Source organism: Sinocyclocheilus grahami, unplaced genomic scaffold, assembly GCF_001515645.1.
Source record: "Sinocyclocheilus grahami isolate Dianchi unplaced genomic scaffold, SAMN03320097.WGS_v1.1 scaffold307.1, whole genome shotgun sequence".
Lineage (NCBI taxonomy): Eukaryota > Metazoa > Chordata > Actinopteri > Cypriniformes > Cyprinidae > Sinocyclocheilus > Sinocyclocheilus grahami.
This window is the reverse complement of record NW_015505486.1, coordinates 1,871,860-1,896,857: the sequence shown is the minus strand read 5'-3', so window position 1 is coordinate 1,896,857 and position 24,998 is coordinate 1,871,860. Positions and strand designations below refer to the sequence as shown.

The 24,998-nt window shown below is 35.7% G+C and overlaps 1 protein-coding gene across 1 annotated transcript in view; it reads right to left on the bottom strand.

Moving 5' to 3' along the window:
* Window positions 1–24,998, bottom strand: part of rbfox3b (RNA binding fox-1 homolog 3b) — a 218,834-nt gene that overhangs the window by 176,138 nt on the left and 17,698 nt on the right. Inside the window, exon 2 of the mRNA XM_016293845.1 lies at window positions 6,870–6,947. The gene's annotated coding sequence lies outside the window, so the exon portion shown is untranslated. The remainder of the gene's footprint in view (window positions 1–6,869; window positions 6,948–24,998) is intronic.

Here is a 24,998-nt window from a genome sequence, read left to right as displayed (position 1 = left end):
AACATCTTTAAAAAGTGAGATAACTTTACTTGAGAAGCAAGACTTAATGAGATTTTAAAACTTGTTTTTAGAGAATGCATGTTTAATGTACTGCATTTAGATTTGTTTTTACTGGTTTCACTGTAAAACACAACAAGTTAACTTAAACAGTTTGAAGAAACAGCTTGACTTAGATTATTTAAGTTAAAAAGAGGAATGTGAAAGAGTCCACCAAATAAATACATAGAAATAATTTAATGTTTATTGCCATTTCTTTCCGTTTTAAATACAGTATGTCTATTTAGTTTTCATTATTTATTTCATTTTTTTTATTAACTCATTATATTAAACTAAGTGAACACGAGAAATGTTGCTTGGGCAACTAGCTGAAATTAAGTTTAAGCCTTTTCATATTTGAATTTCATTTCAGTTAATGTTTATGTTACTTCAAGTAATATATTTTTAAGGCTTTATTTTTAGTCAATTATACTAACCCTGACTCCAACACACTGTGTCGCTAAAACAACTACATTGAGTAAAACCATTAAAATTAGAAAGAATACATTAGTTTGAATTATCTAATAGCTAGCAACTGCACATATGCATGTACTTGCAAACAGTGCAGTTTTTCAAATAACACAACATGCAGTATAAAATATATTAATCTTAATCTATTGAGCTCACATTACTTTTTTTTCTGTTAAGTGCAATGAGCTTGTTTCATTTAGTAAATTTCACCAGTCCGGTGAGACTACGTATACTTGCAATTAAGGTAATTTATGAAAACAAGTTTTAATAGCTCATGCTTCTTCAAGTAAATGTATCTTGTATCAAGATTTAAATATTTTTTTATTATAGTTAACGGTGGGGAAGAATCATTAGAAACCAAATTACGACAAGAAACATTATAAATGCACATCAGGACTGAAGAAAACGTCAAGCTGCTGAATGAACTCCTCAGACAGCAGTGATGTGACTGATTCAGAGGAGAGAAACACCAGCCGGGGTTTCCCTGCATCCCTCAGCCTCCTCTAAATAAAGAACATAGAGAAAGCTTTGGGATGAATGAGAAAGTCTCAGTGCTGCAGTTGCTGTGAGAGCAGATGTATGGGGCCCTCTAATGGGCTCTACAGAAAAACCCCTCGCCAGCACGGCTCTCCGTCCAGTCCTCCTCTTCACACACACACGCGCGAGAGGTTAAAGACACACAGCAGTATGACACAGCGCTGAATTCATGGGTCACGAGCAGCTCCAGACTCAATCTGTGGAGTTTATCACATTTGCGGTGCTGATTTAAGAGGATAAATATGGAGAATTCTGCTCGCATACTAAAATCAGAACTGAAAACACACATCACATTTGACAAAACTATTACAAACTTTAGATTCATCTAGTGCTACATGCTAGTGTACAGTGGGTACGGAAAGTATTCAGACCCCCTTAAATTTTTCACTCTTTGTTATATTGCAGCCATTTGCTAAAATCATTGAAGTTAATTTTTTTTCCTCAATGTACACACATTACGTTTTTATGCTGTGGGGAGTTTTCTGGAGGTCTTTGGGGATGGATATGGGTTGAGTAAGACCTCGGTGTGGCGGTGTGTTCACTCAGTCACAAACATCCTGCTCCGTCACGCCACCAATTACATAGCCTACGTATGCCTTTCACCAGGCATGAAGTGATGGAGGCTCATCAAGGCTTCCATGCCATTGTGTGTGTCCCGTGAGTAATTTGCCTTGTGGACAGGACACTTATCCCCATCGCAAAACCCATCAGCGCTCGACCAGGCCTTCATAATTTATATGAACATGAGAATATACAGTGGGTACGAAAAGTATTCAGACCCCTTTAAATTTTTCACTCTTTGTTATACTGCAGCCATTTGCTAAAATCATTTAAGTTAATTTTTTTTCCTCATTAATGTACACACAGCACCCCATATTGACAGAAAAACGCAATATAACAAAGAGTGAAAAATTTAAGGGGATCTGAATACTTTTCGTACCCACTGTACTTCAAATGAACAAAATTAACTTCAAGCATTTAAAACAAATGACAGTCTGCTTCAACAACTGAACAGTTCACTTTTAGCATGTGTTTAAATAAACAAATGATATATATATATATATATATATATATATATATATATATATAATAGTGCACTTCTACAAGTAAACTAAGCGTAATAAGTAAATAAATAAATAAATAAAAATAAATGCATGTGTATTTCTACACAAACAAAAAACTAAACAAATAAGTGAACGAATTAACGAACAAATGAACGAACGAACGGATGCTAGTGATCTAAATAAAATACTAGTGTTTTTTTGAAAAGAGAACTAAAGTACCTTAGAATATGCTTTTAATACATAAATGCTAGTGTACTTATAATGTTGATAAATAAATAAATAAATATTGCACATCTACAAGTAAACAAAATTGCTTTATATAAATAACTTTAAGGCTGTGCTTGAAATAAATAAATAGTGGACTTCTATAATTGAACACAATTTTAATTTGCCAAACAAATGAAGTACAAATCAACAACAAAAAAAAAAAAAATATATATATATATTGTTATTAAAAAGTGCATGATTTTAATAAATAAATGAGACCTATGAGACAAAAAGCTGATTCTTACATGAATCATACATATCTGCTGTATAAACTTTGTTCAAGCGCCAGCAAAACAGTGTAAAGAAATACTCTTTGTCAGAAGCAGTCAATCAGCAGAAGTTAAAAGCAGCTTGTAAGTGTATTTATTTATTGTCTCAGTGTTTAGCGCAGGCACATAAGTATCGCTTCTGAATCATTCTCTTTCCTACTACTTGTTCTCTCTCCACTCTCTGAGGCAGAAGTCTCTAAACTCATCCTTTCCAATCATCCTACTACTTGTCCGCTTGATCCTATTCCATCTCATCTCCTTCAAGCCATTTCTCCTGCAGTTGTATCTGCACTCACTCACATCGTTAACACATCCCTTCACACTGGTGTTTTTCCCTCAATATTTAAACAGGCTCGTATAACCCGACTTCTTAAGAAACCCACTCTTAACCCAACTCTTTTAGAGAACTACAGACTGGTTTCTCTTCTACCTTTCATTGCAAAAACACTTGAACGAGTTGTGTTCAACCAAGTCTCAGCCTTTCTCACACAGAACAACCTCCAGGACAGCAACCAGTCTGGCTTCAGAAGTGGACATTAGACCGAGACTGCCTTGCTTTCAGATGTTGAAGCCCTAAGACTGGCAAGAGCGGCTTCCAAATCGTCTATACTTATTTTGCTGGATCTGTCTGCTGCTTTTGATATGGTGAACCACCAGATTCTCCTGTCAACCCTATTGGAAAATGGCATCTCAGGAACCGCACGCCAGTGGTTTGAGTCTTACCTCTCAGATAGGTCCTTCAAGGTATCTTGGAGAGGTGAGGTGTCCAAGTCGCAACATCTAGATGCTGGGGTGCCTCAGGGCTCAGTACTTAGACCACTTCTTTTCTCTGTCTACGTGGCATCACTAGGTTCTGTCATTCAGACAGGCTTTTCATATCACTGCTATGCTGATGACACTCAACTCTACCTCTCATTCCATCCTGATGATCCGACAATAGCTGCTCACATCTCAGCATGTCTAACAGACATTTCTTGTTGGATGACAGACCATCACCTTCAACTCAACCTGGCTAAGACAGAACTGCTTGTGGTTTCAACAAACCCATCACTTTATCAACATTTCCAATTAGGCTCATCAACCATAACTCCTTCAAAAACAGCTAGAAACCTTGGAGTTGTGATTGATGAACCACCACTGCCTCTGCACCCATTTATCTAAATTCATTACTTCAGAGTTATGTGCCTTCTAGAAGCTTGCGTTCTGCAAGTGAACGGCGTATTATTGTGCCATCTCAAAGAGGCACAAAATCACTTTCACTGACTTTTGCATTAACTGTTCCCTCCTGGTGGAATGACATGCCCAAATCAATCTGAGCAGCTTAACCATCTTCAAGAAACTACTAAAGACACATCTGTTCCACCTTTATTTGACCCTCTAACTCTAACACTTTCTATTCTATTTTAATTCTACTTTATCTATATTTATCTTCTTTTTTTATTTTGTATTTATTTATTTTTAATTTAAAAAACAACACAAAAACAAACAAACACTAGCTTTCTATTTTTTCTATTCTATCTACTTGTTTTTCTTTGTGTATGTGCGTCTTAGTTTTGACTGCTTTTACTGTCCTCATTTGTAAGTCGCTTTGGATAAAAGCGTCTGCTAAATGACTAAATATATATATATAAATATAAATATAATATAAACTGCACGTTTCCTCAGTATGTGTTTGTGAAGGCAGCTTCAGTGTAATGAATAAACGCTAGAGTTTCCTTATAAACACAGCAGTCAATACAACACAGGAATATAAATCAAGCTCTGCTGCCTGCTGACAGATATTCAACACCATCAATCCTGACAAACACACACACTCAGAAGTAACACACAGCAAGTATGTGCTGCTGTTGTGTGTACTTAACATGTTCCTGCAGCAACAGAGAAAGCGACATGTGCTTACGCTACAATATGAACTGCTTTCTGAAATCAAGCTTATGTAGCTAGCTCTTTATGCAATAAGATTGCAATGCAATTAACAGCAGGGATGTCAAACATACTGCTACTTTGATTCCAAATAGATAGAAAACAAAGATACACGAACTCTATTTGGTTACTGCATTTTAAATAGATCTCTTTACTGACAGTTTACTGGGGTGCGTGCTTGAGAAACACATGCAATTAATTGAGAATATTAGCATGAACATGTTAATATTCATATAAATAAATGTAATATAATAATGTACTGGTACAAATAAAGCAGTGTTATTTTGTATATCAATATTTTTAATTTGTATATATATCTTGTTTGTTTTCATTTTAAAATTAGATTTTAGTAATTCTGTGATATATGCTCAATTGCATCAGTGTTATTTTAGTATAACTGATAAACTACTATAGGTGTATTTCTTTCAGTTTAACTTTATTTCAAATTTGAGTAATTATGTGGTGTGTTTGTGATTTTTATTATTATTTATTTATTTTATAATCTGTCTATATACTGTAGATTTGATTAAGTTTTAGTTTATTTACTTTCAGTACCTTAATCAAAAATGCGAAATGTTGCCTTGGCACCTGACAGATCTGAAAATATTGACCTTTTTGGCATCCAATCATGATTTAATTTCATAATGTTCATGAAACATGCAGATGGTTGCTCTGAGCAAAACACATATCCTACTGTTTTTATCCACTTTTAACTTTAATATTTGGTGTGTCCACCTTCCGCAGCAATTACAGCAGCACATCTCAGAGTCAATATATTTCCTGAGAACTTCAACACTAATGTTATGCACTAATGCACTAATACTTTGAATGCACAATAGATCTGTCCAGTTTATTTTCGAACTCACCCCAAATTTGCTCAATGGGGTTGAGCGCAAGTTGGTTTTATGGGTATCGTAATGGCCAATTCAACAAAAACAACTGAAGCCTATTAAATATGCCAAGTGTCTTAAAGGGATAGTTCACCCAAAAATTCTGTCATTAATTGCTCACCCTCATGTCGTTTCAAACCCGTAAGACCTTTGTTCATCTTCGGAACACAAATTAAGATATTTTTGATGGAATGTGACAGCTCTCTGACCCTCCATAGACAGCAAGGGTCCTTACACGATCAACGTCCAGAAATGTAGCAAGGAGATCGGTAAAATAATCCATGTGACATCAGGGGTTCAAGCGTAATTTTACGAAGCTACGAGAATACTTTTTGTGCGCAAAAGAAAAAAAAAACGACTTTACTCAACAATTAGTCTCCTCCGCATCACCCTGGCGCCATTTTGGAGAGCATCAGCTAGATGTAAACAGCGAATGGTGTTCTGTGTCAGCTGCATCACGCGGATTCTCGTAGCTTCGTAAAATTACAGTTGAACCCCTGATGTCACATGGATTATTTTACCGATCTCCTTACTATGTTTCTGGACCTTGATCGTGTAAGGACCCTTGCTGTCTATGGAGGGTCAGAGAGCTGTCACATTCCATCAAAAATATCTTAATTTGTGTTCCGAAGATGAACAAAGGTCTTACGGGTTTGAAACGACATGAGGGTGAGTAATTAATGACAGAATTTTCATTTTTGGGTGAACTAACCCTTTAATAATTTTGGTCACCACTGTACTTGAAACAAAATACGTTTGTGTGTTTATTTCAGTTAATGTTTATTTTATTTGAAGTAATGAAAATGTTTTAGTTAACAATGATAACCCCGAACTGCATATTAGTTTAGCAGTGATATTAAAGAGAACTGTGAAATTTCATTAACTACTAAAATATGGTGACATCCCGAGTTAGCACAATTAACACAATTAATAAAAACAAAATAAGCTTCTTTATTCTAGTATAGAAATATCAAGGCAACAACAAACACCCTCAAAAACAGAAAGTGTGCTTGTGAGAAAAAGTCTGTGCGTAAAAAGTGAGTTTAATTGGGTTTTGAGGCCAAGTAATAACCACTTAAGTTTGCAAACAAGCTCCTGGTAGTTTGATAAATGTGCTTAATTTAAAAATAACCTTGTTACTCCGATTTAAGCGAGGAAAAGCAGGGAGATTTTGAGCCCATTTACAGTTATTAAGCAGCCGATGAGGGCGACAAAATGAAGCCTGTCCAGATATTTACTACAATTCATCAATTACTCAAATGCGCAGAAACCTTCGAAGGGATCCGGCACATTTCACCGAGAGCCCGAACACACCGGAGGGCCGAGCCAGATATTAGCTGATTTGTCTTACAGAAAACCTCAGCGCAGTTTCATGCAAATGCAGCATGCGAGTGTATGCTCTCCTCACTGACCTGCCCAGAGGGGAATATCCATGAACTGAGCAGTTTTATGAAGAAGGTCTCTGTGCTCCACACACACCGTTCCTGATCCTAAAACAAACACACACACACACACACCCACACAACAGGGATAAATCATGTGCTTTAAGTTTGTTAGCTTGGCATTGAAAATGGTCAACATGTGACCGAAACATTTCCCTCGTTTTACTTATTTACAATATAATTGCTTATATTGCTTTCATCTCACTTGTTGACTCTTTGATGTTTGAGTGTGTGGACTTTTTTCAAGCTCTTCACCTTTAAGTTTAAACCACATGCACTGAATTATTTGCACTACTGTTCAAAAATTTGAAGTCGGTAATGTTTTTAAGTCTCTTCTGCTCATCAAGGCTGCATTTAGTTGTGCAAAAATACAGTAAAAACAGCAAAATTGTGAAATAATATTACAAATCAAAATAACCACTTTCTATTTGAATATATTGTAAAAAAAACAAACAAATGTATTTCAGTGATCAAAGCTGAATTTTCAGCATCATTACTCCAGGCTTCAGTGTCACATGATCCTTCAAATGCATCCTTACTGAATCTATTTACATGCCCAACCAAAGACCATGTCTTCAAATTTTGTTTCTCATGTATAATGTAGTTGCGTTACATAATTTACGCTTGCATTGTGAGCCAAGCGCCACTTTGCAAAGCATTTCTGTGCACTGTGACGGAGTCTGGCGTGAGGCCGTCATGCATGTCTCCTGCTCTTAACCCCTTAATGCAAGTCATTAATCTGTGTATTGCTTATCTGAGCAGCCGTCACTGCACTCCTGAACACACAAAACAAACCGAGGAAGAGGAAGAAGGGTACCGATCCGATGCTACTTCACAATCTGACATATTTAAAGGAACAGTTCACCCAAAAATGAAAATTTGCTGAAAATTTACTCAACCTCAGGTCATCTAAGATGTAGATGAGTTTGTTTCTTCTTCAGATTTGGAGAAATGTAGCATTTCATTACTTGCTCAGCAATGGATCCTCTGCAGTGAATGAGTGCCGTCAGAATGAGAGCTGATAAAAACATCACAATAATCCACAAGTAATCCACACCACTCCAGTCCATCAGTTAATGTCTTGTGAAGTGAAAAACTGTGTGTTTGTAAGAAATAATTTCATCATAAAGGCATTTTATTTTCAAACGTGCTTCTGACCAAAATAGTCCAGTGAAAAAAAGTCCATCTCCTGTTGTCCTGCACTCCTGAACACACAAAACAAACCGAGGAAGAGGAAGAAGGGTACCGATCCGATGCTACTTCACAATCTGACATATTTAAAGGAACAGTTCACCCAAAAATGAAAATTTGCTGAAAATTTACTCAACCTCAGGTCATCTAAGATGTAGATGAGTTTGTTTCTTCTTCAGATTTGGAGAAATGTAGCATTTCATTACTTGCTCAGCAATGGATCCTCTGCAGTGAATGAGTGCCGTCAGAATGAGAGCTGATAAAAACATCACAATAATCCACAAGTAATCCACACCACTCCAGTCCATCAGTTAATGTCTTGTGAAGTGAAAAACTGTGTGTTTGTAAGAAATAATTTCATCATAAAGGCATTTTATTTTCAAACGTGCTTCTGACCAAAATAGTCCAGTGAAAAAAAGTCCATCTCCTGTTGTCTCTCACATCAAAATCCACCCACATATTTGTTTAGAGCTGCTTTGGCTTGTAAATGTTGCTTGATCTGTGCAGATTTCTCTCCTGATTCAGACAAGACAACTCTTACACCACGAGGAAACATTATTACGGACTTGGTTTGAAGTTAAAAACATCTTAATAATGGACTTGTTTCTTACAAACACGCAGCTTTTCACTTCACAAAGACATTAACTGATGGACTAGAGTGGTGTGGATTACTTGTGAATTATTGTGATGTTTTTATCAGCTCTCATTCTGACGGCACCCATTCACTGCAGAGGATCCATTGCTGAGCAAGTGATGTAATGCTACATTTCTCCAAATCTGATAAAGAGACAAACTCATCTACATCTTAGATGTCATGAGAGAGTACATTTTCAGCAAGCTTTCATTTTGGGTGAAGTACTCTTTTAACATTCACTGCTCATGGAATATGTATGTATTTAACAACATTTAAAATGCCTGCAAACATCATCTTGTCAGGTGCAAAAGCGATCTTCATGAACAAAACTAGTCTATAATAACTATAAAACACACAAACACACTTCCTCTAACTGATTAAAAATACATAATGCAGAAATCATCACTTGACAAGATGCCCCAAATTCATCCCGAGCTGCAGAAACGCTTCCAGCTACTTCAGAAAGTCAAACTGGGTCACTGTCTGCGGGTTATTTGAGGAGATTCACACAAACACACACACACACACACACACACACACACACAAACAAGATGCACCAGGTCAGAGGTTCATCACCTTCATTGCTCTCAGATTGAATATTAATAACATTGTATATTCATAGAATTCCAATCATAGATGCTGTGTTTCAGTAAACAGGAGCTCTCATGCAAGCAGAAGGAATTGTGGGAATGAGAAGGAAGTGCTCATAAAACAGACCAACATCTGATCAGAAACATCAGAAGATGCCAATAACCCACAGCTGTGAATTCATTCTATTGGATTCTACAGTAAAGAATTGTTTAGTTATGGGCACATTTTGATAGACATTTAAAGGCAACACAGCATGACCATGATTATTAAATACGTCACATTTTAAATTATAAATAAATAAAAAAGACAATGATGAATAAGTATTTATACAATTTAAATAAATGAAAACTGAAAATGAAATAAAAATATAAAGAAAATGAAAACAAATAGGTAAAACAATAAACAAGATGTGATGAATACTTAATTTCAATTAATTAAAAAAATAATAAAAATTTAAAAATTAAAATAAAATTATAACAAAAATAAAGAAAACGAAAACAAATAGGTAAAAAGTAAACAAGCTGCGATGAATACTTAATTTCAATTAATTAAACTAAAAATTATAATAATAAAAAAAATCAATCAATCAAGCAACCGTGAATGATCACATTTTAAAATGTATATTAATGGGTAAAAGACAAAAAAGGGTTTAAGCATAAAAACAATAAGTGTAATACTGCTTTAAATTGTTGTTGTTTTCCCCAAAAAATGTAAAAAGTTTTCGGTTTAATTTAATTGCAATTTTGTTTTAGTTTTCCAGAGCAAAAAATAAATATCATACATTTTTCCCTGATTTACAGAAGAGACCCACTAAAACTTCATTCAGTGTAACAAACTTGTCAGGCATATTTACAACAAAAATCTATTTATGACATATTAAAAGACTAATTACCTTCACCCCAAATACTAATTAGTGTTAATTTTACATTTTTTTTTTAAACTTGCCACTATCCTAGGTTTTGCCCAATTGTCAGTAAGATTTTTTTACTCATTTAAAACACAATAAAAATGTAATATGCTCCCTTACTCATTTATATATTATAATATGTACAAGTCAGAATAAGCATGTTGTTTGCATTTTTACATAAATATTGTGTTACACTGAATCACAATGTAACGTTATTTCAACCAAATTCATTTATTCTCCAAAAACGTATTTGAAACCTTAAAAGTAGACACTTTACTTGCATTTAACGTGCTTTCTATTGACATCAAATCTCTTTTGTAAATTTCTTTTGATGCGACATCTTAACATCTTTGACCAAATTACAAAAAAAAAAAAAAAAAGAATAAAATAAAATAAAATCTAAACAAAATAACACAGCTGACATGTGAAACTATATGAAGCCCTGCAGGGCATTATGAAAAAGTGTTTCATCGATGGATGAGAATCATATTACTGTGATAAAGGACAGATTCACAGCTGGACTGAATCGATTCTGTCTACGGCCGCGTCCACACACACACACACACACACACACACACACACTCACACACACCCTGCGTTAATGAATCAGCTGCTGCACTGTCAGCATGTGTATAAGACAATGAAGACTCATACTGACACTAGAACTTGTGTATCATATATGTGATGATTAAACAGAAACACAACCATCTGTCTAATCCAGGACTGTTAATACAAAACTTCTGGCATTACAACAAGTATCCTGTTCATTCACATGCCTGAAAAAGAGTACAGGCTAAACGGATTCACAACATCAATGTTCAATAAGTGCTGAGTCTTCACAAATAAACCCCAAACTGTTAGAAAACCTCCAGAAATGATCAAATATAACAGACTTAATCCAGTTTTACAAATGTTCTCTCTCTGTATCTCTCTCTCTCTAATGTCAGTACTGCAGCCATCCTGGAGTGTGTTAAGTTCACACATGATTCTCACATTAATAGAGACAGACCTCTGCCAAAAAAAAAAAAAACCTTGTAAGCACACCAGCCAGCTACTAATACAGTTACTGTGTTCAACAATAAAACTGTGGTAATCTGATATTAGACTACTTTTCCCCCCCCATAATGCATCACGACACACAGATAGATAAATAAATAAATATCAAGTAAATTAATGAATGCAATTCTCTCACATACTGTACTGATTTTCTTAAATATTAATAAATAAATAAACAAATAAACGAATGAATATAAAATAAAAACAAGCAAATTAAAATAAAAAAAATGATAAATCAATCAAATCAATACTTTTTGGAGAAAAATCTGACTGAAAATGTGACTGATCTTGAGAATGTCAGTGCCAAAATGGTGTGATAAAATACAAGTATTATCTTGCATACTAATTTTCTGAAATGTATGAATTAATGAATATAATTAAAATACAAAAATAAACACGCACACATACATAATACAATGATGTATTATTACTTGTATTTCAATTTAAATATATTTAAGGTATAAATAAAAATAACCATTTTAGTATGAATATAAAATAAATTAAAATACAAATAAAACAATATATATATATATATATATCATACTTTTTGAAGGTAATTGAGGAAAACGTGCTCAATTACCCTAAAAGTGTCAATGCAAAAATGCATAAATGACTAAATATAATTATCATACATATTGAGTTTCATAAATATACCCAAGGAATATATTACTTATAATTAATAATGCATGCTGCTTTCTTACTTTCTTTGAATATGACCTGGACATGTTCATAGCAGCTTCCATGAGTTGTACCCATTTTTTTTGTGGCATGTTATTGAGAGAGACAGGCAGAAGAGACAGATCTCTTAATGAAGGGTGTTTTCAGAGCTGCTCAGATATCAATGCAACACACACACACACACACACACACACACAGGTTTGTTTTTGTGAAAAGTGGGGACTCTCCATAGGCATAATGGTTTTTATACTGTACAGAGCGTATATTCTATTGCACTACACCAACCCTACCCCTAAACCTACCCCTTACAGAAGACTTTGTGCTATTTCAGATTTTCAGTACACTCCATTCTGTGTGATTTATAAGCGTTTTGAAAAGTGGGGACTTGGGGTAATGTCCTGAAAAGTCACCTTCTCCTTGTAATACCTATGTCATACCTTTGTCATTATACAAATGTATGTCCTCATTTGTCACAAAAACGAGCACACACACACACACACACACACACTAATCAAATTACTGCCAGTCTTTCTGGATTTCAATTTTTTGTCTTGCATGGGACAGACACACACACACACACACACACACACAGGGAAAGAGAGATCATGACACTAAATTAGTCCTAATGCAGAAGCACAGAGCGTGTGTGAACGCGTTTCTCACACACAGACACACACAGACACACACACACACACACACGAGTGCAGCAGGGCTGTTCTCAGCAGTTTAGTAAGAAGAGTCGTGTTTCCCCCTCAGGAGACACTTCCAAAACAGCGGTTATGTCCTCATCAGCCTGTCCTGGTCTCTGCGTCCTGCGGGAGCCGTTGAGCTGCAGGTAATTGAAGATAATAAAGAATATTCACTTCTGCAGCCGCAGACTCATGAGAGAAGCACTGTTTTACAGAGACAGACGGAGGACTGCAGCTCCATCTACTGACAGCAATCACACCCGCTGTCAGACCCTCTAAAACCTGCTTTACATCCCTTGTCTGCACGTATAGTAATTTACTTACTAAAAGCACTGGTGCAATACATTGTTCTTGACACTACCATACTAGAAGAACTATCATATTTTTAATGATGAAAAATTATTGATTTTCCCCGTCAGTCAGTTGTAAAGTCATCTTTTTCTCAGAGTACACTCTTAAAAATAAAGGTGCTTCACGATGCCTTTGTCTAAATGGTTCCATAAAGAACCTTTAACATCTGAAGAACCTTTCTGTTTCACAAAAGGTTCTTTGTGGCGAAATAAGGTTCTTCAGATTATAAAAAGGTAAGAAAGAGATGGTTCTTTAAAGAACCTTTGACTGAATGGTTTGTTGTGGAACCAAAAATGGTTCTTCTATGGCATCGCTTGAAGAACCTTTTGAAGCACCTTTATTTTTAAGAGTGTACATTAGAATGGCATTCATTCAGCACCATTTAAAAGTTTGGGGTCTGTAATATTGTATTTATGTATGTATGTATTTATTTATGTATTTACTCATTGATCGACTGATTGTAAGAAATTAATACTTTTATTTGACATGCATGATTTAAATTGCTCAAAAATGACAGGAAAGATATGTATAACGTCACAAAAGATTTCCATTTCATATAAATGTTGTTGTTTTGAACTGTCTATTCAAAGAATCCTGAAAAAAATAAATAAGTAAATAAATCAAATAAAACAAGGAAACGCAATCATGATAAATGCACCCATTATTATTTAAACACACAAATTAAAACACAAATGTAAATGAAAATTATAAATTCATAATTGAAAATAAAACAAACATGAAAAATACAATTGAAATAAAATCAAATAACTAAAAAAAAAAAAATACAACAAATAAATTAGTATTATGTTGATGATGTTACAAAAGATTTGCAGTCCAAATAAATGTTCTTTTGAAAATTATACTTAGCAAAAAAGCCTGACAAATTAAGCGTAGTTCACGCAGTTTCCGAAAGAAAAAAAAAAACAGTTTTCAACACTGATAATAATCAGAAATGTCTCTTGAGCATCAAATCAGCATATTAGAATGATTTCTGAAAGATCATGTGACACTGAAGACTGGAGTAATGATGCTGAAAATTCAGCTTTGATCACAGCAATAAATTACATTTTAACATATATGCAAACCGAAAATATTTAGTTGAAATTGTAATACTATTTCACAATATTACTGATGTTATTGTGTTTTTTCCTCTGTTGTTCAGGCTGTGGTTGCTCTGTTTCTCCAGCAGATGGCTTCACTACGATACAAATCCAGCTTGCCCTGTTTCCCTACATGAGTGTGTCCTGAAATAACCCCAAACCCCTGCAGAACTCATCCCACAACAGATATTGTCATGCCATACCATGGCATTGAAAGATTACCATATTCATATTAGCATATTCTTGCAGCATGAGGCCAGAGAGGCTTTAAACTTCACTGTGGGGGGTTATGGGTGATTCACCTCAGATCAATGTGTAATATTTGAGGACAACAACAAACAAACAAACTGAAAAACAAGCTCAACGTCCACCGGTAAATGCCCGATAACATGATAAAGAGACACAGATCAAGTTATGCTTCACAACATTTCTATTACTTTAAATTGAGCTACATGACCCCCCCAAAAAATTGCTTATAATGTCTAGCAAATTTCAAATAATTACAGAAACAGTAAGAAACGGTGTCTGGGGGGAAAAAATTGAAATGAAACTTAAAGGTCCCCTGAAGTGCCTTGAAACAGCAGTGTTATTCTATGTGGTGACGGAACCAGACCTCATTTGCCCCAATCGAAAGTATATTTACACTGTCTGAATCGTTCCCTGTCGCCTACATTGTACACTACGTGCCATTCACTGTACAGGAAATACTACACTGTGAACAAGCGACCGATCCCAGCCGCTTCAGCGTCTATTTATAGTGCAGGGGGCGGGCGCTTCGGCTTCTAGAGAGCGTTTGATTGGTCAGAAGATTTGATGAGAAGATGAAGCACGATGTGACGTCAAAAAAATCGGTGAGCCATTTTGGAGGAAGTGACGAACTAAAAGCTTCGAACGCTTATATCTTCTAAAAGCCACAACTCGCTTCCCTTGAGAATACTACCTCAGCAGCCGTTTATGAGCACTGTTTATTCATATTAAACATTTAAGCTAAACGTTTTCAAACTTACGGTCTACACTACTGTCCCCATGCTCACAGCGTCCCAAACACAAATTATTTTTATATTTATTTATATTTTCAGTGTCTGGCTATCTGGTATTTCGGTATAGAGTTAAAGGTTAGGATTATAATTTTTTTTGGTAGTATTATATCACATTGTGTGTGTATATTAGCACGTTTTGTTGTTTTCTCGTGGTATCTGATAGAGCGTTTGGACACGGAAGCGGTGACACGTGACGTCAGACTTAACAAGCGGATAGATAACCTTAAGACTAACATATTGATACTAACACGACTTAAATGTTCATTTTATGACTTCAAAATAAATAAAAATGTACAGTGAAACACTATATGACATACTGTAATGTATAGAACATATCTTCCACCCCGTATTTACTAAACTCATATTTATGATTGATGACAAATGAGCTCATTAACATAAAACCGCCCACATATTACAGTGTGAACTACACTAATACACACAGATCGGCCAATCACAACAGAGCTCGTTTACATATTCAAAACAAAACATAGAATATGACTCCTTTAGCTGTCTAAATTCAGTGAAAACAAAAAGACAGAGACCGTTGCTGATGCTCACGTGCCCAAACTCACACGTAGCATCTTTCTCAGCCGTGAGAGTACTTATTCATGTTTAATGAGAGCTTGTTCTATAAAAAGAAAGTGCTGTGTGTCTGTGTTTAATGACTGCTGTTAAACATTAGAGCACTTGCATTCTGTGTTTGCCATTTCTGTCTGGTTATGAGACAATGAAACAAATCCAACAAGACGTTTTAACTTCAAACTCTCGCTTTCGGCTAAAATATGAGTTCATAATCCATAATAACGCTTCCTTCAGTGAAAAAGTGAATCTCCTGTCGTCTCTCACATCAAAATCCACTGACATATTGGTTTGTTCTGGCTTGTAAACGGTGTTTAATCTGTTTCAGATTTCTCTCCTGATTCAGAGTTGGGCCAAAAGACAATGCCATCGTCCATCGCCGATGGCCGATAGATATCACGATGTTGAGCCAGCAATCCGCCGCATCCCAATACCGAGTTCGGAAAGAAAATGACATGTACTACGGAACCCCTAAAGGGAATAAATACGAGATGGGAGGAAAATATATATTTCAGTATTTTCTCTCGCAGTTAACTGTATATCATTGGGCAATTATACTGTATATAAATTGCGGGGCATCAGGGAGCTGCTATTATGCCATTGAAACTGCTTTTGAATGCACAATCTCATTTTAGTTTCACTTTCACTTTCGAGATTCGCAATGGCAAGTACTCTGTTAGCGGCAGTACTTACCACACATTTAGCAAATCATTCGCCATCGTCTTCTCTCCTTACTCTGTTTATGTGGTGAAATAAACAGAAAGTGAAATTGTATGTAGCTACTGTAATTTAACAGGCAACCGTTAGCAATCATTATTTGTTTTCTGTGCCTTTCTGAATACAGATTCACGCTTTGGGCACAACATCTAACTCCCCCCTTTTTTCGCTTCTCAAGACATTAACTGATGGACTGGAGTCATGTGGATTACTTGTGTAATATGTTGCTGTTTTTATCAGCTGTTTGGACTCTCATTTTGACGGCACCCATTCACTGCAGAGGATCCATTGCTGTTTGTGCTGTTGTTTGTTTGTTTGTTTTTTGGCTCAGAACCCAATCAAGGTCAAATATATTCTATCTCCTGAAGTAAAGTTTCTACAATGAAAAAGCTCTCAACAAAATGTGTATCATCGCAGAACAAGTTCCGATTCATCTAAACTCCACAAATAGAGTCCATTCATTAATCACTCAATCAAAACAGTTATTTAAAAAGCAAGGTCAAGCTCATGCTTTTATAGTCTATAGATATTTCAACATTTAATTGAATGGCATTCTGAAAGTGTCCAATCATTTTTGAAGCCATTGCACAGAAATTATCCTCATTTCAAACATTATTTGTTAGCAAACATAGATATAGAGTATATCATGTACAGAAGTAACTTCCAACAGTCAGCTGGAGATAATGAGTGGGTTTCAAATACTTTGCAAAATAAGTTTGCCTGATGTTTTACAAAACACCTCCATGAATGTGCCTTCACTTTAATTAGAGAACAAAATGAAATTAAACTGCTACTCTATCCTGATTAACAATTACATAGCATTCTGGGTTCAACACAAGTTAAACTCTATCAACAGTATGTGTGTATGATGTACATATAGGGCCCTATCCATTTCATTTCTTCCCAAATCAATTTAATTTATTTCCAAATTCCACTTTACTTTCAGCCATTTTACTTTTTTTTTTGTTTGTTTTTCATCCAAAATTCCATGCGTTCCATTTAAAAATTTCTGGACTCCGTTTTAAAGTTCAAATTAAATTTTAGAAATCAAAAACCATGTCTTCAAATTATTAAACTTAAGCAATTTACCACAATTTATTATAAGTTTAACAAATTCTATTTTTAGGGCGCTATGTTTAATTGATCAAATTTTTACCAAATTCTCTAGTTTCAAGTTACATTTTTCTGGATTGCATTTGAATGGTTTAATTAAACGGCTACTAGTCTACATATCATGATTAGATTACATGTACAGCACCTCTTTTTATTCATTCATCAAAAAAAAAAAAAAGACTGAATTCCGCGTTTCCTGCACAAATCATTCAGCTGTATCATTACAACATAAACTTATTTGAACTCATCCATTAGTGAGTAAACATTATGTTTACAGTGTTGCAATATTTTCAATATGCAATAAACTCTAAAACACACAGTATCAAATGCAGAGCCACAAAAAGCAAACGTAAGAGTTAAAATGACACTAATGTGAACAAATAATGCTGTAATACCAAATATCAAAGAAAAAACACCTGTAATGCACACAGAGAAATTCATGCAGCAATTTAGACTCTTTACAAATCAAGTAGTAAATGGGTTTTAATGAATTATTAATGTAAATGCACCACATTTATGCTTTTAAACGTTCCACAACCCTGCCACATTGTAAGTGCATCACTGCAAATATGATTGTTAAAAAAGCAAATTTTTTTTTCAAAATTGGGTGAAGATAATGCTGCACTTGAACCCTGAACGCCCCTTTAGGAATGTCACTTTAGCTCCTCCCCTTAGACACGGTCATGGTGACGGGAGGTGGTTGGCATGGTGACAACAATCGCAACAGTTATAAATATGTACAAGTATGTACGCAGGAATCACAGTCGTGTCATATGACCATCTGTGGGTTCGGACGGTGAACTCATTAATTATTCAGTAGAATGCCACATGATGAGCTTCTATATCTGAACTCATTAACAAATGCAGACGTACATGGATACGGCTCATATATGTGTGTGTGTGTGTGTGTGTGTGTGTGTGTGTGGGCGTTCACGAGTGTATGAATGCGCAGGTAGGTGTGTGTGTGTGTGTGTGTGTGAAACATACGCGTGTTATTGTGAGTGCGTATCCTTGTCAGATTCAGATTTGGATGTTGCGGCGCAATCGGTGCGAGGTGACCCCGTGACCCGCGCAGGAAGGAAGCGGGCGATGCAATCTGCCACCCACGGCTCACACTCGCACACACACACACACGTCTCTCAGTCCCCCTCCAAACGTCTCGCTAATGAGATGAATTAGCTGAATGCAACAGATGCGTGCGGTACAAACGAACGCCCTCCATCTGTCAGTCATAACACACACACACTACAGGTGATGCACAACATGATTGATGGTCATTCCTGCTATGCAGTGAATGCGAATGTCTTCATCATATATGGCTTTATATATTATATACTGGGAAAAATATCAAATAAAATATTTTATGCTTTGGTTTGAGATGCTCATTTTTGTGATGCTCATTTTTGTCAGAGAGAGAGCGAGAGAGCGAGAGAGAGGGACATTTAAAACAATATTTCCATGAAAGCACGTTAACTTTTTAATTTATTTATTTAACACCAATAAAGAAATAAATGTATTTATTTTGTTATTTACGTATTCATTAAATAAATAACATGTAAGTATAATTTTGAGTCAAAATGCTGTTATAATATAGTGAGTAAAAATAGTGTTCTATGTAGGCCTATTCATATAACAAATCCATACTTATACAGTACATATTTAATAAACTGTATTTTAATGATTTAAGTATTTAATAAATAAACATGCACATTTAAATAAAAATAAAGTCATATTTTCCATTACTCCTTTAATACATTTAATTCATGTCTGCATTCATAACATAATAAAATTTGATACGAATACTCACAATTCTGACACACAATATCATGGTGCAGTTAGTGTTACTACAGTAAACCCATGGTAAATGATGGCGATTTGTAGATTGAAAAGCCTTCTGACTGTATCGTTACCAACATATATCAATTTATCGCCCAGCCATATAGGGCTATTTATATATATATTTTTTTACTTTATATGTTTTTATATATTTTTTCCTTAATTCAATTTTTTACTTTTTACTTTATATAGAGAAGTGTAATTTTAAGTCAAAATGGTGCTATAAACAATATATAGTGAATGTACGATAGCTAGGGATGTAACGATTAACCGCGAGCCGGTTGAAAATCGATTCAAATACGTGACGATTCAAATCGGTTGAGATGCTAAACAAATCGTGATTCATTTAGGGGTAGGAGTTTATATGAATGCATGTCTGAGGGGAACTTACTGTCTTTAGAAAAGTTTAGATGGTATTTTTTCTTTTCCTCTTGCCTCTGTATAATGCATATTAAAGTTCATAAGTGCAGCGCTGCTTTGTTTACAGCTGAAAGCAAGGAAAAGCTTTAAGCGCCACCTGCTGGCAGAGAGCGAATCTGTCTCGTTCAGCTCGTCTGCTGTTTCGGTTTCATGCAGATATTTTTATGTATAGTTTCACAAAACTGAAGTCAAACCATTCTGTTTTTGTTTCAAATTTCGAAATTATACAATCTAATTTAGATTAAAAACTGCTCATGTTGCATGTATGCAGCATCTTTGTTCGGATCATGATTTAAATGCAGTGGTTGCCGCTAATTTGTAACATGCAAAGAGCACTAACAAAGCCTTATTTTGTTAATATGAAGAGATTTATTTGATTTGTCTTACTTATTTGATTTGGGGCTTGTTTTAAAATTTCAATTGAGTTTTGTTATTTACATTCACATTATATTTAAATTGTCATTTAGCAGACACTTTTATCCAAAACGACTTACAAATGAGGACAATAGTAGCAATCAAAACCAACAAAAGAGTAATTCTATGCTATAAGTGCTATATTAGTATATTATTACACGGCTCTGTGGAATACTTGACTCTGATTGGTCAGTCGCGACATTCCGAGGTATGCTATCCCTCGATAACAACCGGTAAAAGCTAGTAACACAGGCTCATCCGGGTAACATCAGGCGGCGCTGTACTCTTGCTTGAACAATTTTTTTCTTGGTGGAAGCTTTGCATTTGTTTAGCTAATAAAATATTAAAACTCGATTCAAAATGGTGTACACTCTTAAAAATAAAGGTGCTTCAAAAGGTTCTTCAAGCGATGCCATAGAAGAACCACTTTTGGTTCCACAAAGAACCATTCAGTCAAAGGTTCTTTAAAGAACCATCTCTTTCTTACCTTTTTATAATCTGAAGAACCTTCTTTCGCCCCAAAGAAGCTTTTGTGAAACAGAAAGGTTCTTCAGATGTTAAAGGTTCTTTATGGAACCATTTAGACAAAAAGGTTCTTCTATGGCATCGTGAAGCACCTTTATTTTTAAGAGTGTACAATTATTTAATTATGTCATCCTGGTATCGCAGACTCACTCTCGTTTCATACAAACGCAGCTGCTGCCATTTTTCTACGATTGTTTTGTATGCTGTAATGGATTATAAGAGAACTGACAAACTGGTAAGGTTTTAAAACATTTTCGTCTTAATTCTTTTATTGCCTTAATAATTTTGTGTGGTGAAATGTTGTGTAATAAGTGGTTTGACTGCACCGTTTCCCTTAAATGTCCGTCTAGTTTGAATTTGCCGCTTGCTCGCAGCTGCTGTCTTTCAACTCAAATCAATATTTTGCGTCTAATTATTTACTTATGTGGTAAGTAGCCGTGTAATAAGCGGGATAATGTACATCCAGCCGGTTGTACTCTCAGAATAAACCACTTCAGGCTGATACAAGACCCCTCCGCTTTGCATCAGGGTCCTGATCACCCTGTCAGGGTTTATTCTGAGATAACAACCAGCTGGATGTACATTATCCCTTACTTATTATAGTGTTATATTTAAATTTCACAAAGGAACGTGCAGCATTTTGTCCAAACAATAGTAAAAGGACACATTTAATTTATAATTTGACTTAAATCTCATTTTGTAAAAAAAGAAAAAGAAAAGTGAATCGAATCGAATCGTGGAATCGTTGAATCGTTACATACCAAACAATAGCATTTATTTTGTATATATATATATAAAACTATATATATATATATATATATATATATATATATGAAATATATTGATATGAAATTAAACTTAAATTGGTTTTTAGTGAAACTTTTCGCTAATGACAAACAAGACAATCACACCTCTTTTATGAACACAACCAGATGCCAAACATGTTATTTTTAGCATCCAAACTGGATTCAAAGTGCAAACAGGTGTAAACGAGGTTAATGTGTAATCCGGTTTCACAGGAGGAACAGAGTGATACTGCTGAATGAAATGAGAACATGCCGGTATTGAATCGCCGACCGTGTGTTCATGTCCCCATTGAGCTTTTGGCAACATTATACTGTCAATGAATAGAGGTCGACGGGGGGCAGAAAGCTCTCAGAAAACCCCCCCAGACGCCCAGCAGGAGATAAACACACTCGTATACACATGCTCATAGAGTGACTGAGACCCAGTACACAGTCAGACGAGTCTGTGAACAGCAGGTCTTCATTACTGCAGCGTGAAAACAGCAATGGGAGAGAGACTTTTGTCATCATTTCCTCATCCCTCATGTCGTTTCAGAACTGTATGACTTTCCATGCAATTACAATAGTGAATGGGGCTTTTAAGCTTCAAAAAGGATAGGAAAGCATAATAAAAGTATCATAGCAAAAAGTCCATATGACTTGTGACCCTTTTGTATATTCGCATATACACTGAAAAATACAATACGGATGAAGTGGCAGTATCTAAAATGTATGCTTCAGAAACACTTTCACTAACATAATATATAGACTTAGAAGAGAAAACAAAGCACGTAAACACCTTCAACATTATGCCAGATGTTTTCTTGGATGTGATCTGTTCTGATGCACAGAAGTGTTAATGTAAAGGCTCAAACCCACTCAAGAACACAGAATGAAATGAGATAATAAAAGAGAGATGAAATGCAGGCTGTACAGATGGAGGAGCTGACGGGAGGAGTGATCTGGCCAGCCTTTAGTATTTATAAATAAATCACTCAAATTCCCACCAACACGTCTGATCACGACCAGATCTGACTGTCAACACCTCTCCATGTTGTCTGTTACACACACATATGGCCTGACAATCTGCCACCGCAAACATGAGCGCATGTTTCTGCATGTCTCGGACTACTGTCTACTGCCAGTCAGTAAACACCGCCAACACACCATGACAAAGAGAGAGACAGAAAGAGAGAGAGAGAGAGAGAGAGAGAGAGAGAGAGAGAGGCAGTTAGACAGGACAATAACATAACATATTGATAGATTTAGATTGATAGACAGACAGACAGGTAAACAGAAAGACTGAAAAAACAGACCGATAGAACGTCAAACCGAACATTAGATAAAATTACAGACCGATAGAACTACAGACTGAACAATACACAGAATAACAGACCGATAGAACTACAGACCGAAGGACCGATCTATAGAACGACAGACTGAATGACAGACAGAACAATAAATAGAACAGACCTATAGTACTACAGACTGAAAAACAGACAGAATAAGATACCCATAGAACTGCAGGGCAAACAAGAGATAGAATATCAGACCGATAGAACTACAGACCGTACAATAGAAAAAAATGCCCAAAGGACAGATCTATAGATCGATAAAACTACAGCTCGAAAAATAGATAGAATTGACTAAAGGCCAGATCTATAGAATGACAGACTGAACGGCAGACCAAACAACAGATATAATAACAGACAGATAGAACTACAGATTGAACAACAGATAGAATAACAGACCGATAGAACTACAGACAGAACAACAGATAGAATAACAGACTGATAGAACTACAGACCAAACAACAGATAGAATAACAGACCGATAGAACTACAGACCAAACAATAGATAGAACAGACTGATATAACTACAGACCAAACAAAAGATAGAATAACAGACCGGTAGAAGTACAGACCAAACAATAGATAGAACAGAATGAAGGACAGATCTATAGATCGACAGACTGAACAAACATACCAATCAACAGACTGATAGAACAACAGACTGAATTGATAGACATGACCGCCTGAACAACAAATAGCCTGAACGACAGAGTGAACAAACAGGCTGATAGAACGACACAGCGAATGACAGAACAATAGAATTACAGACCAAAAGACAGAAAGACAGACCAACCAATAGATAGACCAACAGACCGAACATCAGACTGAACAAATAGAGGGAATGGCAAATCAATAGAATGACAGACTGAACAAACAGACTGAATGATGATAGACATCACAATAACTTGTGTTTATATGCCTGGGCAGTAAAGGTCTGCATTGGGAATTTAGCAGTAAAAAAAAAAATGTCAAAAAGTTGAAATAATGCTGTCTTGTCTACAGTAGCATATACCATCCCTTAACATAATGGCAGATCAGTCTAGAATGATTTATAATGTTATTAAAACTCTATAGAGAAGATGAATGAGATTTTTTACTGTTGCAATCTACCTAAAGCCCCGTTCACACCAAGGATGGTAACTATAAGATAACTATAAAGATATTAGCGTCCACACCAGCGGACAATATTGTATGTTATTCTATGCACATGCTCTTCTGCCGCTTTAAATTCTCAAGCTCGTTATAGCAGGATGGATTCTGATTGGGTGTCAATGTTTGTATCGTTCATCAGCTAGAAAAAAATGTTCAGGAAGTGAGTCCAACGATATCGCTTCTCTGTGCCTTTATCATTATAGCTGAGGTGTGGACAGCTGCTATTCTTTAATATTGAAAACGATTTTTAGAACTATATATCTTTATAGTTATCGTCCTTGGTGTGAACAGGCCTTTAGTCCTTTCAAAAGTATATTTTGTCCACAGCTAAAGAATGAAGCAACCAACAAGCATGTGTCATTTTTGACCAATTAAAATCCCACAAACATGCCACTATCATATCCTACAATCCTTTGCAGCGGGATTGTTTTTCCAGTAAACGTAGAAATGAGCGATCAGGGGTTTTTACTGCCCTTGTCTTCTTTCTCCGCCATGACCTCTAAAATATGGACATCCGAGATCATATCACGAAAGCAATACCTGCGCCAGCAGCCTTCACACAAATTGATTCCGGCCGCCAGACGTCCAGCGCGCTTCCTGCACACTTCCCTGTCAGCACTGTATGCAGACACACAAATGTGATCTTTATCTTTATGAGCTTTCCTTGGGCACGTGCCATTTGGCACCTACGTGTGATTAATGTTGGAGTCGTGCAGTGAGTGTGTTAGCATGCTAGTCAGTAGCAGTAACTCTAAGATGCATGCGTTTTTTGTGGATAATTCATGCACAATCAGCAGGTTTCAGCTGAAAGGTTTTAAAATTATCTGTTGCAACCAAGGTTATATCATTATAAACTGCAAAACTACTTCCTTAACGTGATTCGTATGTACACTTCAGACACTACTGCTGCTCTTGTGGGATCATTAATGGAAATTACCCATCAGTCAACACTCAAAACACACAGAAAAC